Genomic DNA, 17302 nt, shown 5'->3' with positions numbered 1-17302 from the left:
CGTTTTATCAGAATGGTTGTGAAATGCATGTTTAGTCAGAATTCATACAGACTATGTCAATTTCTTGCTCTCCCTGAGAGTTTCCCGCGCCCTCCAGGAGGTTGAGAACCACTGATCTAACCCATTTAGTGCGCCGGCAAACGTTTGGAGTAAATTTTCACTTGGCTTGAGCAGGGGTCAAAGGAACTGGGATTACAATATTCTTTGGATGGTTACCAAGCCACAACGTAGTAAAAGGTAACGAAATTGTCGGCGGGAAGACCGGATCAGATGTCTCCTCCAATGTCAGATATTCTCAGTTGCCAACACCATGCCACGCCGTCTCAGGAATGAATTACATGCAAGCGAAGAGACAGGAAGGCAGTTTATATATTTTCATGGATGCATGCTAATTAAATTCCCTTCAATAAGCGGAAATAGACAGGGAAGTCATGATAAATGTTTTCGGGAATTAATTTTATCTAAAGTCCCTTCCATGCACTGATATTTGAGAGACCTGTTTGTTATTTAGTCATCAACATTCCAAATTTCGCGGTCAGCCATATAATCCAAATTTTGGTAACCTTGTAAGTTTTCAATAAATTACATGGGCAATTCGATTTTGATAATATAACGCGTATACACCGAGGTTCTAAATAACCCCACAGCCACAGCGGAGTTACATCTCCACAAAAATGACGTACCTGCAATTGCGTGTTTCGGACATGATGGCGCTCAAGCGGCCCCACTGTGGCTTTACCCGGAATATTTTTGACTAGGGAGCAGTCATGCACGTTACGGACACCATATGTCCTATTTAGGAGGAGTTATCCCCATTTTTCAATAAAATTAAAATGTCCTCTGAGAACGCTCAAATGTCCTCTTTTTTGCATGCCATTCCTCTTTTTTGCCTCTAGAAGTAACCGATTAACCAACGAAGACTAAACATGGCCCACCCGACACAAACTACACGTGAAAATGTTTTTTTTTCTGGAACTGCCGCGAAGGTTGACTAAAAAAAGGTCAAAAGGCCAAGAGCTATCCGCGGAGTCCGCATTTTCAGGCATTGCCACGAAGGCAACTAACAACTCACCTAGAATCACAATTATTTGTATAAATTATAAATCCCTCTGTTTTATGTCTTTTATTGAAGCTTGAAAAAAGTGTCCTCTTATCGGGGTCTGAAAATATGGTAACTCTATAATGTTGGTGTTTATTACAAGATGAAGAAACATTTTTTGTAGTTTATATTTTGATCGTTGTAACTGTGAATGACGAGAATCGCGTTTAGACAAGGTATGTTGTTTCAAACGGTAGTAACGACGTCGCAGCCGCTGCTACAACCGCCTGTTCTTGCAGATGCAGCATAACAAACCAAATGTGAGTCCGACTATATGTTGATAGTCGAATGTGATTGATTGACTTCACCGAGTCGTTTTATAACCTTCCTTTATTTTCATGGTGTATTTCAATTGTTGGCAACGAAGTCATACTGATATTGCTAATATTGCCAATGTACTAGAGGAAACGAATTTGATGTAAGTAAGTTGCACACGCCATAAGTAACTTACAATTTCATAAAGAATCGCAGCATTTGAACAATGATGTTATTCTAATATAGGTTACTTCGCTCGAGTAGGTTACAGGACGATATAATGATCATATGTCTAAGTCAAATGTCTCATTAACGCTCCAGTATTTGAATAAACACATAGCAACTTTATCAATACTATCTTGGTGGAATGAGCCGATGATTGTGTAGCAAAACATAGACGCAACGTTGTTTGGCGTCAAAGCTAATGGCATTCTTCTGTTCTGTACAAAATTAAAGTAAATTGTTCACACCAAATGACAAAATGTAAATGAGCCATGCTCAAAGTCAGGGGATGAGAATTCAGTCATGGGCGAGTTTTTTCAGTGACCATTGAAGGTCGATGCACAAAAAGTCGATCAACATGACAAAGGGTGGTAGAATCACGGAAATAACCGCTCCCTATGATTCACATCACCACTTCTGTAGGGCCGTTCCGACAGAGGATCATGTTAGAATTGGTAAAGCGATAAGGTAGTGTCTGTTTTGGTATTGAACTTATGGCTGTTGCAAGATTCATCTGCAGTAGATAAATGGTTATCCCATCATATGAACACTGATATTCAGCATTGAAAAGATATTGTAACGGGGCAAAAGTAACAGAGTGTTACAATGGCCCTTGACACGCTCCGCAATGATTAATGTCTCAGTATGGTACCTTCCCGGCGATTCAAGTCCTAGTTTTCCTATCATCACGGTAGACTATGGTAACATTGTTCCAGTTACATATATTACGTTGTAATTTCTCCATACTACTAGCGGTGAGATCGATTGTTACATTTGCCCCGTGTTACATTCGTACCCTGTCTCCCCTAGTTGACAAACTCCGTGAATACTACAAAACAACAACAACATCACTAATTTGTAATCAATAATCGTAATTAGACGAAGCGACGCCATCTCGGTAGAAACATCGATTTCAACCCGAGTGCTCTGAGAAATATCATCTCTTCTTTCAATCGGACGAGCAAGTTCACGTTCCTCTTCTTTAAATTATATCGTAGATGCACCGATTCCCGTGCATTCCCGTGACCAAATCATTTCGTGACTGATTTTCGTGTTAGTCTTTTCAATTGCAGTTCGAAATTGAACAGCTTGTTATTGTGTATGCCTGCGAATTGCAATCCATTGCTGCGCGTAATAGTTACTCAACAGTGCAGTGTAGGGAACTGAATTACATCAGGGGTCACCAATCTTTTTAAAACGAAGAACGACTTCTTGGGTACTGATAAATTCGATGGGCTACCAGTTACTCCCCTCGTGCATTCGTGCTCAGTTGGATTTCTTCACTTGGACATTCAGGGAAAAGGGCATGGTTTCCGCCCCTTACCAAAAACAGGAATCTATCCCCAACGGGACTGACACCAGAGTCTCCGCGATCAGTCGCGTTACCGCACTGCACGCCGAAGCGCCAATCTCCACGCCAAGACTAGGGAATACTAACTAGACGCCCCGATTAAAAACTGCGTTTATATGAAACCCTTCTCCGCTTCGCCTTTCAAATCTCTCGATTGAATATTTGTTACTGCGACCGCGGGCGAGGCATTTGGTTCTCGCGGGCTACGGGTAGCACGCGGGCACGGCGTTGGTGATCCCTTAATTACATCAACTACTTGAATGCAAAATTCTGATTTCATTCGATTCGTTTGAACGAAAATGTTCTATATATTCCAATGAACTTGGTCGCTGCTGGGCAGACTGGTAACATATCTATTAATATCAAATTTCAACTAATTGTACATTTGGCAGAAAGCGGATTTCAATTGATAACGCCATACGCTCATATAGCTCTTGCTTCAGTCCTGAATAATCGAATTTCTGATCTGACTGTATGCCATGATAGCAATGAGTGAATTGCCGGTATTAAGACGTAAAATCAGTGTTTTAACGCAGCAGCCCAACACCAGGGGTGGTTAACCTGCGGCCGCAGATGGAAATTTGTGCGGCCGTCGACAAGTAGTTCAGTTAGTATGTGTTGGCGGCCGTCGACATAAAAATTTAATTGAAGAATTGACTCTCGATTTTATTCAATCTTGAAATTTTCTTTGGGCTACGCGCGATTCAATGCGGCATCATTTTCGATTTAAATATAGTAGCCCCCTTTGCAATCTGAGCCCCACAATACAGATGCGAACCATAGCACACGTGCGGTATCGGTGATATCGAGGTTTACCTCGAAATTTGAGATGTGCAGTCATGACAAGCGGGCGGACATGGTAGCATACCCAATGAAGTTCTGTTTAGCGCATTGTTTCCGTTACAACGGCTTTTTGATGCAGTTTCTCGGCAAAACAGATTTGCGAAAGCATTTTCGCAGGTAAAAATCGCCAGTGAATCACCGAACTAATTCAGATATTGTCCCAATATTGATCACCACGAACCAACCTTCTATACTACACGTATTCATGTACTTACGATGTTTGGGGCCTGTATACACGTATTCCTGTACTTACGATGTTTGTGGCCTGTATGCGTTTTGTGCACCATCTAGAACAGGGGTTCTCATACCTTTTTTTACCGCGACTCGAATCTGAATTCTATTGACATCTTGCGACCCACGCCTAGCATATCGAAATATGTGCATATTAATGTTAGATACTATACGTTTCACGAGCATGTATGAAGTATAAAAGTTCAAGACAGTCAATTGTTCAACACGCAGATCCTTGAAACATGTGTGACGCAGGTGTTTTCGAATCGGGGTGCACGTTCCCTTTCTCGCTCTTCCATATCCGAGTAGCCTATTACCCGTGCCCTGCAAGTTAGCGTTTTCCAGAGAAACCAATGTCAGACAAATCTTACCATGACATCAAACAATTTTTGTAGTACGAAGGTCCGCACATATTTATTATCAAGCCATATTGTCGTAACCATTTTCGGCGTTCCCCGCTTATTGGTGATGCTACCCAATACAATGAATGAACAAGAACGAAGTATCCACGCGAAGCGCGAGTAAATTTTTGATTGCCGGAAATTTGACAAATATTACATGCATATTAAACGATCGCTCTAGTGCGGTCTCGACCCATACTTAAAGAACGCCTGATCTAAAATCATACTTATCAGTCTGAAATAAATACAGATCATTGCGTTGCGTTAAGTGTCGAAGCCGTGCCAATGCCTATTTCAAATTTCACTTGCATCGTAACTGCAGTTACCATTGAATCTGATTACTACAATGCTGAGATGAGCATGGATTAGGATTAGGTTTTGAAAAAACAGGATTTATGAAATTTTGTCGGATTTGGATTGGATTTGGATTATACATTTTTTTCGGAACGGATTAGGATTTGGATTGGATTGACCGATTTTCTGGGAGATTGAAATGTCGAGTGGCGAATGGCGACAAACTTTATTCAGATCAGTTATTAATGTACTTATGGATACTAAGTTATCTTGAATCAAGTGAATCGTTGGTTGTGAAAGAAAATTTTCGAATCCCTCCATTGCATAAATTAGTATTTTTTCTGAATTTCCAGTTGGAATCGGATTAGGATTGGACATGGACTTGAATATGAAAAAGTTATGGATTAGGATTTGGATTTGGATTTGGATTTGAAGGTTCGGATTTGGATTGGATTAGGACATTGAAATTTCAAATCCGCTCATCTCTGCTACAATGATAGATCCGAAACGAGTATGCAAGAGACATTGAACTTTCAGAACCGTGGATTTAACCGGGATTCGTACGGTTCGCTGGAGGTCAAGACAGATGTCCGACTCCCACAACGAACGTTATATATAGTGATTTACAGTATATATTTATTATAATCCTGTTTAAAGATCATATTTTACTGGTTTTGTTCTTTTAACACTGATGTTGGTCTACAATTCTACATGTACACTGGACAGGTCATTTTGTGCACATAGATGTATAATGTGGTAGATTTCCGAGTTTGTGAAACACCGCAATTTCAGGGTTCGACGAAGCCTTGCAAATTAGCATAATCGTTCACTAGGATACTAAAGGTCAAGAACCACTGCCTTCACGACCTGAAGCTTATGCCTATAAATTTATAAATTCTTTTGTTTGAAATGTTATTTGGAGATTGTGACGTTGCTGTGTATAGTATTCAACATTTACAGTTCAAGTTTCATGACATTCCACTTCTTTTGACTTAACGAGAACTAAGCCAGGTAAGCATATAATGAATAGATTCGCCAACTCAACCAATATCAAGTTTCAATTCCAGACAACAGACCTTAATCCTGTAATTAAAGTTATAATGACACGCTGACATCGCGAATTATATAAATCAGATAATTTCGTGGAAAGTCACAAAATTTTCACGTTAAAGCGATGTAATAATTGTCGGTGTTGTGTAAATCTCGATAAGCAATCTTTTTTCGTACGTTATCCGTACCTATTATATATTGTGAACTCTGACAAACTTTCCTTATAAATTTAAGGAATTATTCTTATCCTTATCGCCAAATTCCCAAGCTACAGCAGTATGGCCAAACTAAACGGAGGGTTCGTCACGCTAAAAGTCAATCTTGAGATTTCATAAATTATGTTTGATATGCAGTATAACAATAATTTTTGGTAGCCTACAGGTTTCTTCAAATACTGTACAATGTATTGTATATACCTGGTATTACCAAAATATCAGTAAACTCACCCCACATTCACTGGTAACTCAAAAATGCAGACTGCAACGAGCGGCAAAATTACGCTGCTGCATAGTGCACACAACACACAGCGAGTGAGCACGAGCTAATTGGTGATAGTTACGATTTTGTCCCACACACCAAAAAGTGGAAGATGAACCAGTCTTGGGCATTTAAACATTTAATTGTAAGCTCAAAAAGTTCAATATTGAGGCGACTATTGGTCTTTTATTTGCAGAAATGTGCTCTTCATTTTTTGACCTGGATTTTTGGCGTTACGCTGAGACAGTAATACTTCTTTCTCAAGCAATATAGAACTTCTGAGACGCGGTACATTATTTCTATTTACTTTATCTTTTTTACTTTATTCACTTTAGTTTCTATGTACCTTTATCAAAATACTCCAGCTAAGGCTCTGCAACACCAGTGGGTTGCAGGCTCGAGTCGACAAACACCATGAATACCCCAAAACAAACAAACAAACACTATGGATATCCCACAAACAAACAAAAAACAGCCAAGGCCTTGTCAACAAAAGGAGTACGTGTACCATCTAGAAATAGTACACTGAACGCTCTCTTACTCAATATTTTATACTGGTAACGTCATGTTTTGTAATAAGATTGTTTATGTACAATTTTCTTTCCAATTATATACTTGTTGCTGACAATTACCCCTGACGAGTGTCTGCCGAAAATATTCGAGTTCATTTCAATATGAATATACTATTCAACTGCATAGTGAAGTTCTGTACCTCCAAGAAGCTCTTCGGGTACATTATTTGTGCTCATTTTTATTGAAAAGATTGCTTGAGCATGGAGCTATTTCAAAATTTGCTGCGGTCCACTTGGGGCGGATTTGTCACCGAAAGCCAGGGGCGGCACCATATGCTCCTACGCCACTGCGTCAGTAACGAATTAGAGTTACTTTTGAGAGTAGGTTTAGCCAACGTCCTCTACTCACACAAATGGTTATGTTTTAAACTACTTCCACGACTACTTGGATATTTTTCAGGCAAAACTACTTACTTCCTACAATTTGGACTTCGAATATTAGAGTAGGGTTGCCATACGTCTGGAATTTCCCGGACATGTCCGGAGTTTCATTGATTACCTCTGCGTCCGGGAGGAAATGCTGAAATATGCTTAAATGCCCGGAATTTTGAAGGCTTGAAGGGAACTTACTATTTTTTCGGACATAAACAAATAACATCTTGTTTTGGGGAAGATTTAGCCTCCTTGAAATTTAATTTTAATTTACTTTAGTTTCACCTATATTACTTTTAGTATTTGTACCCCTGTCCTCGCACAAATTACTGTAAAAAATGAATTAAAGTAACTATCATTTACCGTAATACTGTAATACTGTAACTGAAATCGCATTTTTAAGAACACCGTATATTCCTAGTGTCGGTAAGGCCGTTTGGAAGCGTTATTCAAAGATAGTGGTTGTCAAGCTTGGGGTCGCTTGTCTCTATTTTGGGGATCGGGAAGATGTTGAACGTAATCATCTTCAAAAGTAGGCCGTGAGTAAGTCAGAGCAAAGGTGCTAGCCGTTTTTTAGTAATCAGCTAACCAAATTTTGAGGTGAGCCATTTTCAAATAGGAAATGGAGTTGCGACCAAAAAAGTTTCGAAACCACCGGATGTGCAACCTGCTGGTGCAGATCGGCATTTCAACCCATTGATAGTATTATTCGTGACATTAACATGACTTAGTGATGTACAATAACGTTACCTGCATTTTCAAAGTCACCATCTCCGCAAGCTCTAGCGCTAACTTTGGTCACGTGGGCTGAGGGAGGATGAAAATTTTATAGGGATATCAGAACCAATATTATTGACAGAATTAATTCACAAAATTTAACAACCAGATGCACATATAAACCAGATGCATATAGTAATTAAGCGCAAAAAAAGTTACATCGACCACCCTATGGTGGTCCTGAGACCAGTGTTTTTTGGGGCGGGAGGGGCTTAAAAGTGTGGTTTTGACCCTGACTACAACACATATAGTCCTATATCTTAACCGACCTAACATTATAGCAGGGTTGTCAAATACACGGCCGGCGGGCCAGGCCATAGAAGTCAGTTGCAGACGAAATTAGAATACCTAGCCTTAGCACCAGAGCTCAAATTCGAGATGTCGCAGTAGTCTAGTTCAGTGGTTCTCAACCTTTTTCATCTCGCGGACCGGTAAAATTTCAAAAAATGTCTGGCGGACCGGTGAACTTTCAAAATTGAAATGAAGCCAAAATGTAGAGTACGCAACCGTTTTTTGCAATTATATGGTGCTAGAGAGTGAAATTTAGAGGGTTTTGATCCTATTTAATTATTATTCATGATGGCATCCGTGTGATTTTATGGTAGTGAGTCTGCCGAGTCGAGGTAAAATTGCCTTGTCCAGATAAACGTGCTACCGCCGGGAGACCTTCATACAGTCTTTCCCGCCGAACGCCGTGGGCTTAACCGACCACGCCAATTCTAATAATATTCTTCTCTTTGACGATATCGAGAAAAGAATCGTATCGGAGTCAAACCAAGCCCCTTTTCGTGCTACATTGCTCATTGCCCACTGCCACCAGAAACAGGCTACTCTGGCAACTGCCTATACGAATACAATGCGTGTCGCAAGAAAACACATTAGCACCTATACCAGCCATCCGCAAATCCGGGCCGAAAAAGTACTTCGTCAGTCCAACCCAAAAACGCTGGTCTTGGGGCGCCCACGGGGCGATAAGTCAAACTTCCGGGGGCTTCACCCCCAAACCCTACAGTTGGGTGGATGTGTTCACCTGTACTTGGGAGCACATCTATTTTACTGAGCGTAAGCAGAGAGTTTACGTAGCTTAATCGCACCAATAGCGAAAATTTTCGATCATTCACGAGTGAAGCGGTTTTCTCGCGGCCGAATTTTTGGCCCACCTTTCGGAGTCCCATGTTAACCTAAGCTTCATTATGCGCTGGTACGTCGTGGCGTAGTAATGGCTGACGCCGAAATACCTATATATCATTCCGTATTTCTCAGAGAAGGGCACCTAATAGGCTAAGCAATACATTTAGGGATGCTAAATCGTGCAAAGAGCGAAAAGAAATTGATAAATGTTCGAAAAAGTTTCAAATATGCTATGATTTATGTTCATTTGCGAAATAATTTTGAGCCCTATTCAAGCTCGGCCCCTCTTCAATTGGGCGGTTTCGGGTGCCCCCGTTACGGTGCTGCACAAAATGAATGAATCGAAAACCAATGATCAAACTGTGCTGTTTAGCGATGCGTCGGCTCGTATCTGTTCTGTGTACTTGTCACTTGCTTGTCGTCAAGTGACACACGTCTTGAACTTCAAGTCAAATCGAACATGTTTCCAGCCCTAATGTTACCTCACGAAGTTATGAATCAGTTTAAAATTTGATGTTTTATTTATTTTATCAATGAACAAGCCTTCAACATGGCATCTTGAAATTAAAGTATAAAATTCTAATATGCCTGGCGGACCGGCAGGAATGTCGTCGCGGACCGGCACCGGTCCGCGGACCGGCGGTTGAGAACCACTGGTCTAGTTAATTCACGACCTATTACAAAATCCAGTCCTGCGTACAATCGAGAGCCCAAGCATTTCCAATGTGACGTCATATGTGTTCATATATCATTTTAAAACCAGTTAGGGGCACAAAAAAGTGTCCGGAATTTGGCCCACGAGAATATGGTAATCCCATACTAGAAAGTAGTTGGGGGGATATGTTGGCACTTCTTCGATTTACGATCATAACAAGCCAGTATTCCCCCATGACACCAATAAATCATTCCCACAAGCACGTCAAAATTCATCAACGTCGAAATAATTTTTTTCACCTTTTAGGGTTGGGGTGAGGATATTAGGGTTGGGGGATACTGGGGTTCGTGTGGATTAGGGTTAAGGTAGGGATACCCGTACCCCTCATCCAACCGTAGCAACGCTGACTACTTTGACCACTTTTCCTCATGATACACTATCAATGTTCCGTGAGTATCGACAATATCAGCATGACTGAAAGCTGTTGGTGTTATTTTGGGTGTTTTGGTGATCGTCAACTACAGTGGTTATTTACACCAGGCCGATATTCATTATATTTGATTCCGTAGCTGCGGACGTGTAGCACGGCCCATTTGTAGGCTTTTTAAGACACACCGCTAACACGGATGAGATGGCGAGAAAGAGCCTAGATAAAGCTCCACCACTTAGGTGAAATTCTGGAGTCGACACGAGCCCACGACCAGTTTGTGTTGTAGCGTTGAATCAGACCACTACGCTATCTCGCTACATGACGTATGCTTTAGCATACGAAATGAAACTGTAAGTAGTGGATATCGTCATGTTAGGGATGAAACCGTGTTTGTGTGGAATTATGTGATGGGAAATAGGATCAAATGGCTCTTTGAGTGTTGAACGTTTCCAACCCCTTATATTGACGAATTTTGATAATTGACACATACTAAAATCCATACCGACATTCTGAAATGAAACCTATAGGAAAAGCACCCAAATTCCCATACGCCAGAGTTATTATTATACAAGACACGTACAGCCAGATCAATATATCTGAGAATAATACCACCGCTTGTGCGGACCAATGCGCTAGAATCCGATTATCACCAGCTAAGCATTGGGTAGGGTAAATGACACTACACTAGCAACAGTCTTCGGTCCGTTTCTGGATGTACACTGGAAAAGTGTAGCACATTTCATCGATATATGATCTTTCATTGATAACAATTTCCTATCTCATATTGAGCGACTATAATCAATAACGGTAAGGGCGACTAAGAAATTACTGCTGATGATCAAACATTGTGGCGTGCCCGAGAGCCGCACATTTGCAAATTAATTGTCACAATGGACTCGCGTTACGACTACAACGTGATTCTTTTTCTGTTATTTCGCCACGGATATGCAAAATTCGTGTGTTCCGTGTACTGCTATACCATTGACGCAGCGAAGAGGTGAAAGTCACCATTGCTCTTTGCTCAATTTCCGACCTGGATTTTGTGACGTCATCTGTGGTCGCTACGGTACAACGAATCGCCCTGTCTTCCTCCTAATGTAATTTGACCATCTCAATCTTTCATCCTGGCTACGCTTCTGAGTGTTGCTATAATATTCATGTATCATTCATCTTGTATAGACCTTTACTTTTCATTCATTATTTATTTTAAAGGAAAGCACAGTCTTCAGAAGCTTCGGGAAAAGAAATAGGAAAATTATCGCAAACAATATCGTTAGTACAGAAATAATTAGGAAACGAAGAAGTCTCTCAATCTTTGTAAATATAATGAAGTGCATAATAAAGTGTAAAAATGAACCATCGATCGATTTGATGTTTATATTACTGACAATTATTTGTCATCAAACGAATTCATGGTATGCCCGCCCCGGTGTGACTTCGTCAGTTCGACCATCTTTAACACCAGTTTCTAATTCCACTCTGTACCTCCAAAGGTTGTATATTAAAACGAGCAATAGTACAATTCCAAAGAGGCATCCGATTATCGGGAACGCAATAAAACCGTCCAGCTCTGTAAGAGAAAATACACATTATAAGATATTGCTTGCATCTTCATAAATTGGGTTGCCTCACAGATCATGCAGGCTCATTGCAACGCTGTTTTAGTGATAAATTGAAAACCAGATCGAACCACAAGGTGATGGTGTTTACAGGGGAAATCTGACGTGTGCCGTTTACTTAGCGATGATGTGCTAATGTCTAGTGACAATCGTGGACAATCGGTTTTTACTCCAAAGTGTTACAAATAGGTATAACAATAGAGCTTCACAAAAAGTGTCGCATACATATAAGCGAAACCTTCTATTACCCTCAGATAACTCAATGAATCAGAGGGAACTTTTACTTTGAAGTTCTTTTTCATTAACCACAGGCAGTGCAGTAATAACATGTTGTATTGTATGAGTATCGGAGTCAAATGGTGAAACTGTTTTACAGAAATTTAGTTCTACTCACGCGATTATTGTGGGCAGATTGCAACTCGCCCATAACATCATAATAGCCTACAGCTCTCAAGTCTCGGATGTATCATTACGAACATGACCCGGATGTCACCCGGTGACTTCTCGATGTACTAATATAAATATTTACCAAACTCTCACTTTCAGATTGTCTCACCAGTTCAAAATAATGAACATTTGCAGATTGAGTTTCACGATAACCTACTTTTTCGTTTAACCACACAATCACGAAAGCTATGAATAGGTTCATTCAAGTGTACCCAAGCCAGCATTAAATTCTGGGCCTCGTACCATAATCCAATCCGTATTGCTACTATATTACTATAATCAAAATTAAAATAGCACGGTGGCAACGTGAATTATCTCAATCGGATAATTTTCTGGGAAGTTGCAGAACTTTCAGGTGAAAACGATGTAATAATTGCCGGTGTTGAGCAAATCGCGCTAGACATTCATTTTCCTCACACAGAAGTCTACATACCTCGAAAGCTTTAATTTCTTTCCGCGGATATTAATTTGGGCAATTTGATCATCACGATGTGAACTAGGGCTTATCCATAATGCGAACAAACTCGTCACGACGTATTTAAATTGTTCACAATTGGCAGTCCCTTTTGGATACGAGATCTTGCTAAAGTTTAGCACCCAAGCGCAAGTTTGTACAGGCAGACGTCTGCAGAACATCACATAAGAAACATTGCAGCAAGGTCGTCAATCCCATTTTAGGATCACTGCATAAACAATTCTGACATAGATACCAGTGACGTGCAGTCCAATGAGGCAGGTGAGGCAGTGCCTCACCTGTCGTCCGGGCGTATAAATGAAAATTGTGAAAACCCTCCACGAGTCGATGATTATTGATATTTTACATCGGTGTTCATAAATAACTAAATTTGAACATTTTTTCACACAACATCATCAATTTTCATAATTATTATTCAAAAATACAGCGCGAAAGAAGAGTTGCGTCGCAGGTGACGCGCGGCCGGGTCGTGCCTCACCTGCGACAATGCAATTCATCATAAATAGCTCGGAATTCATAACAACTGGTATCAATCAAATGCTATCGTCATTCGTCACACTGATTCCGAAAATCCAAATTTTAACAGTGTCAGACCACCAGAACCCCCACAAAATCGTCAAGGAAGGTGACATTCGGCTTTATTACAAACAATGCCATCACAGAGAAACAATGGCCAGGTGAGGCACAAACGAATTTGTCTCATGCACTATTCGCTAACAATTGGACAATCGCAGCACAGTGAAACGCGCTATCGGTTTTGGAATACAATAGTCTTGAGACTCTTGACTGTCTTGTAGGAATTATATAGTAGCGACGGCCAATACGTAATGTGGAGCAAATACATTCTCTTACTTATGTAGCTGTTATTTATTTTGCGTTAAATTGCGGTATGTGATAGCTACTTGCATAGGCTACATTGTCGTTGCTTTATGCTTCGAACAATTTATACCGGTACTTGAAGAGATTGTAATTATTATCGTCTGAACTTGCCCATTTAGCACAATAGCGACCAGTCCTACATGTATTTTTAATGCGGAATTGCAACGGCTATCAGTGTGCAAAGAAAATGGTCTCTATACCCGCTGCTGTTGTTATTCACATTTTGGATCTCTTTATCAGGTAGTCTACTTTACGTGCGTGTGTGGGGGGGGGGGCAGCCATTAACCTCACCGCACGTCACTGATAGATACGCATTTGGAAATTGCACTGGGCTTCTCTTTTATTGCTACCTCGAGGTCGCAACGTTCACGATACCCTGCACCACATCGCAACCAATCGGATTTTGAACTCTTGAGTATTTAGTAAAAAGGGGATTCGTAATACTTAGGTCGCGACACGTGTGGCACCGCGACACTGAAGTCCAACAGCATGCCTTGACTAGGGAGGTTCTTATAGTATCACGCTAGTTTTTAATACAGCTGATATAACACATACGATTAACGACCATGAGGTCACGAACCTTCAATTGCGACACCAGGAATTACAATTGAAAATATAGGACATACATGGCTCTCGGAATAAACAGTTATATATTTCTAATGTGAATCCCTACTTTAACAGCTTTTTTACCGGTTTAAAAGCAGGAATGCGGTGATGTGATGATGTACGCGGGATATGCAAGTGGATACGTATATTTCTGATGAATACTGAATGTATCGCGTGAGACGAAAAAACGATGCCTGCTTCTATGGGTAGTGATAGCATGTTGGCCCTCTATATAGAAGTGTACTAAAGACAAAAGGATATGCTTATAGATACGGATATCACTTTTACGTAAACAAACATATTAGTTTAAAATATCTATCGACAGGACGGTATTATAAATAGGACGGAATATTCTGCATGTAGGTTACTTTACTGAGTAGGCCTATACTAGGCTATTCGACTTATCGATTTCACCTAGCTTGCACAGTTTCACTGAGCCTGAATCGGTAATATTTTCGCTCATTTTATGTGATTATTGTTTTTCACATTTAGTGTGGATGCGGCCTTTTCCACTTTGTAGTATATTGGTCCATCGATTTCCATGTTAGCTTAATTCAATTAATACAATTCCACCAAGTCCACTCTTTATAAATGTTTTAATGTGTTGAAATGATAGGATAAGAATATTAAAGACTGAATTAATGAATAGTACTAACCGTAGTAAAATCCTGTTGTAACTGAATCTGCTGGTGATAGAGTCACGTCTTCCGCTGACAACGATACTAAATCTGGTACAACTGGAGCACTCGGATGTTCCAGCGTTGAAGACATTGTCATACGTAGCGAATATATTTGACTGTCTTTCGACCGACTTGTTGTTATAGTTGTTGTTCTTGCCGAGCTCGGTTACTTTCATTACGTTTAAGTGGCATCGCGATGGCGCTACCTTTTATATATATCGCTCTCCCCGTAATAGAGATCACACACCTCTGAGTATTCGTGATATAAGACGCAAATAATTAGCTGTCGGAGTCAATTTTCACAAAGGTTACCATTAAGTAGAACCTTATAATGCCTCTGGGCCTACATATTTTCAGATATGATCCCTCGTGAGAGTATTTCCATGATATAATTGTTTGTAGTTCTGCACATTATAGCAGTATGGACTATAGTCATTACATGATGAGAATGCAATAACATATTTGTCGTTTTCGCGTTGCGATATTATTTCCGGCTTGGTATGAATTCATAATGGAAAATAAGTAATATCGACTTGGGATAAGAGAATATACACTTAATATGTCAAGTTATAATCTTGGTAATGCTACATATGTCGATATAGGTTCTACACTGGACGATGTAATAATCCGTATCACCCGGTGCTAGCATGTCCCCAAAATAAACAATTCCTTTTTGAGATGTCTGGTGCCAAAATGTTTTCACACATCCAACTTTAATTTGATAACACATTATCGGACACCCAGGACAATGCATGAAAAATCGCTAAACGTTCAACGGAAAATACAAAATAATGGACATGACAGCTTCTACTGACCGATAACAAGCGTGAGGGGATATAGAAAGCGTAAGCGGTTGCTATCGAGGTCTTGGACCCATCGGTATATATTTCGATTGCTCCGTCGTGGAATTCAAAGATATAGTCACCGAAACATGCTTTTTATGACATCTTTGGGTAACATTCTTGGGGTGTAACCATAGCAGTTTCTTATTGAAGATTGGTGGGCGGGCCATCCACGGAGGTTGATAGTGAGTGAGGGTTTTCTCCACTGAAATTTTCCGAAACAACGGGACGTTGGAGTAAATTTTGTACGTGACAAAGCTAGGTCTAATTAGACCGTGTATCTCGTGCCATGAATCTTGCAATAGCCCAAGCACGGAATGTTGATGTGCATTTTGTTCGAGTAGGTAACAGCGATAATTCATGCACAGATATTTGTGTCTAAGTTAAGGTGAAGGGGGTTCGTTGCATGCTGCTTGTAACGCACAAACAGGGGATCTGCTCATTGCTCCGCAACATATAGGCAATGCTTTGTTCTGAACCACTTTGATCTTTCTCAAATCGCATTTCGGAGAGAAGTAGTATGCTGGCATAGCGTAGTCAATGACAGACCTGATTAGAGACCAGTGTAACTCTAATAATGACGATTTATTACATCCTCAGTTCTTACCACAAAGTACACGCAGCATATTGATCCTGTGACTACACTTTTTAACAACACTGTCTATATGGAATTTGTACCAGAGATGTTTATCAAACGTAATTCCCAGATACTTAGGGCGGAGATAATAAAGTTGGATTAGCAACAAGGTTGATTATCGCGTTCGTCAGGATTTATCAATCCAGGATTAAGGAAACCGGTTGATCGCAGCGCATAAAGTTAGTGTTAATCTGATGATTTAACAAACCGGAACAAACTACAGACTGCGTACAATGCGTACCATTCCTACACGCACAAATATTTCCGATAATGACCGTGCCGATTGTCTGTCTCCTAGGTAATGGCTTCTCTAAACAGTCAACGAATTTTGTACCCACCAATATTCCATAACCCGTTTCTTAGCTGTACCGTACTAATTGGACACGAATTTCATTTCGCGATGATGATAATTCTACCTATTGCAGTGGCAGAATAGTTACCAGCAGGCTTCTGTTTCGTTCAACAAATTGACAAGTGACAGCCCATAACGCGTTTTGCATTATGATGCAACATATAACACCACTTGATTGAAAACTCGGGACACCTCGATTAACCATCGCGCGTAACCTTTTCCAACTTTATACGTCGCGATTAGCAGTATTTAATCACACGATTAGCATTCTTCTGGATTAGCTAACTTTATTATCTGCGCCTAAAATGCGTCCCGATTAGCAGTTTTTAATCACATTATTAGCATTCTCCCGGATTTGCTAACTTTATTATCTCCGCCCATAAACAGCTCAACCAGATTGATGTTGACACCGTCAACACAACGCAACTTCTAAGTATAAGTACTTACTATTATATACATTTTAGTAGTATATAAATGGGCGATTTGCGCGCATGCAAGGATTATAATAAACAAACAAAGATTATCAATATAATAATTAATGAAAGAATTAGCTAATTCTCAATTTTGCAGCAATACTTTTATGACCCTGTGTGCGGCAATAAAAA

At 40.2% G+C, this 17302-nt stretch overlaps 2 long non-coding RNA genes across 2 annotated transcripts in view; one reads left to right on the top strand and one right to left on the bottom strand.

The window, feature by feature from the left end:
- Positions 1 to 17302, top strand: part of LOC145445032 (uncharacterized) — a 361778-nt gene that overhangs the window by 254570 nt on the left and 89906 nt on the right. The window lies entirely within an intron of this gene.
- On the bottom strand, positions 11326 to 15598 carry LOC145443993 (uncharacterized). Its single transcript, XR_013916584.1, has 2 exons — positions 14843 to 15598; positions 11326 to 11730 (listed from the first exon to the last, which is right to left on the bottom strand). It is a non-coding gene; the product is annotated as an uncharacterized LOC145443993 (long non-coding RNA).

Source organism: Botryllus schlosseri, chromosome 8 (assembly GCF_051294905.1).
Source record: "Botryllus schlosseri isolate E-star chromosome 8, Bs_hap1, whole genome shotgun sequence".
NCBI lineage: Eukaryota > Metazoa > Chordata > Ascidiacea > Stolidobranchia > Styelidae > Botryllus > Botryllus schlosseri.
This window is presented reverse-complemented; position numbering and strand designations above follow the sequence as displayed.